This window comes from Tenrec ecaudatus, chromosome 3 (assembly GCF_050624435.1).
Source record: "Tenrec ecaudatus isolate mTenEca1 chromosome 3, mTenEca1.hap1, whole genome shotgun sequence".
NCBI classification, from domain to species: Eukaryota; Metazoa; Chordata; class Mammalia; order Afrosoricida; family Tenrecidae; genus Tenrec; species Tenrec ecaudatus.
In genome coordinates this window covers 154,873,352-154,875,704 of record NC_134532.1, presented here as the reverse complement: position 1 = coordinate 154,875,704, position 2,353 = coordinate 154,873,352, and the positions used below count along the sequence as shown (strand labels likewise).

The window sequence follows — 2,353 nt, the reverse complement described above, 5'->3', positions numbered from 1 at the left end:
CATGGATTCCTTGTGCTTCCAGTTCCTATCTATACCAGTGTACATCCTCTGGTCTATCCAGACTGGCAAGTAATTTATATATATCATATAATTCAATAGTTCAATCATATCAAGAAGAATTGTACAATCACCCTGACATCATGTTTTTAGAAAATTCCCTACTCCCCTAGTTACCATAAATCGCTTTCCAGATGAGTTATGCAATTACAATCAATTCTAATTCTCCCTCCCCTTCCTGGTCTTCACCCTTTACCCTTACCCTCCCCATCATCCCTTACCCTCCCCGTCATCCTTACCCTCCCCATCATCCTCCCCACTCCTGTATTCCCTATAAGTCCTTTCATCAGTTATTCTAATTATTCATTCACTCCTCCTGTGGTTCACAGATAGGAGACCCAACCAAACCAAAGCAAACCGAACTAAATTACGCTAAGGTGCTAAGGATAAAATATAATAGTATCGTCAGTAAAGTTAATCCTTACCTGTTCCTCCTCTTGGAGAACAGAGATAAAATGATGATCGGAGCTCTCATGATATGTGATTAGCGTCTCCTTGTGAGCAGGACTCGCAGCGTCCTGTTTGCTCCTGTCTGATTTAAAAAAATATATATAGTATACAGACAAATACACAAATAATGCATAGAAAGGACAGACCCCCAACAACATTCACAAAGCCAGGGAAGAAATTTCTGTAATTGGACATCTAAGAGATATTTGCACCTAGAACAAATTTAGGTAGTGTCTATAGGGTGGTTTACTGGCCAGGTGTCAAGGTTGATTGAGCATAAACAAGAAAAAATTGGTCTCTGCCTGATAGTAAGGCTATTTGAGAATCTTGTCTGTGGCTAGAGTGGATCTGCCAGTGGCTCAGTTGGACCAGATACTCTGCTGATGGGTTTTGAGCTCTCACTGTCCCCTTACCCCTCCCCAAATTCGGTGTTTATAATATTTGCTCTGATGCCTTTCTCCTCACCATATTTGAATTTATGATTGACATCTCTGGATCACACAAACTGGAGTCCTTCTTCTGTGTGGACTGAGTTGATTCCTTGCTTAGATGGCTGCTTGTTTGAATACAAGTTTAAGGCCCCAGACACTATTCTTATCGATAGTTGGGCACTATCCACTTTCTTCACTATACTTTGATGTAATACCCTTATCTTCAGTGACCATTTCATGAAGGTAAGTATGGAGCAGGACCATGATATGGGAAGTAATTATTCTTAAGTTGGAGCTAGAATTTAGTGCAAACCCCAAACTCACTCCTAGATCTATGCCCTTTAAAAAAAAATACGGTAACTTGGGAGCCAATACATACATCATATATTCCATAACCCAATCATGTCAAACATAATTGTGAAATTTCTTCCATAATTTTACATACATTCAAAAACATAGTGTTAGCCCAGGTTGACTAGAGAAACAAATCCATAAACAATCATATATATGTAAGAGATAATTTTATATCAAGAAGTAATTATACATCAATAAAATATCCCAGCCCAGTCCAGATCAAGTTCATGCATTCGATGTTAGCCCAATGAATTCCTTTTCAGACTCATGCAGCACATGCAATGATGATGAATGCAGAAATATCACAGGCCAGTGGGAGGAAACTCCTGGGGGGCAAAGGCGGTGGATGCATTTCCAGGGCTCTGGCTACCATCAGTGTTACTCTGTGTGGCTTGTCAACAGGAATATGAAGCAGAGAATGTGTCCTGCTTCCAGGGAGGCAGAGAATAAGTCCCAGAATCCTCATTAGATGGCCACACCCACAAGGAGGGATCACCATGCTGTGACCTGATTGACAGGCTAGACTATACCCCTTCAATCTTATTTATCAAATTAACGTGAAATTGTGTAACTATCACACATACTTTCCCTTCCTGGACTTCTTGACCTCATTCCTTTCTTACCTCCTCCTTTATATTCCCCTTACCTCCAACTCCTGTTATAGTTATTTCCCTTCAGGCTCAACATCCCTGGGTTTCATTTACCAAAAAACAAGGCAACAAATCACACAACTTCCATTGGGGTCACCGTCTTGGAGTTGTATTACTTGTTTCTCTGTTTTTCGATGAATGACAGCAGGGACATTGAGCCTATAGAAAAAGAACCCATGGGGGAGGGGCGATAAGGAGGGGTGGTCGAGATAAGAGGGAAATGACAACAAGAAGTCCATAAAGGAAAAGTATGTCTGGAGACTGATTATGGAAGAAATTGCATATTTTGAAAGAAATGACATTTATAAAATTCTAATATGGTGAAAAGAAAAGTATCAGAGCTAAAATTATGAACACCCAACTTGGAGAAGACTGTGGAGGACAGTAGAGGCAGAGAGTGTCGTCAGACTG

At 40.5% G+C, this 2,353-nt stretch overlaps 1 non-coding gene across 1 annotated transcript; it reads left to right on the top strand.

The window, feature by feature from the left end:
• The first annotated feature begins 459 nt into the window (after positions 1-459).
• Positions 460-594, top strand: LOC142444076 (U8 small nucleolar RNA). The gene has a single exon (XR_012783751.1). It is a non-coding gene; the product is annotated as a U8 small nucleolar RNA (small nucleolar RNA).
• The last annotated feature ends 1,759 nt before the right edge of the window (positions 595-2,353 follow it).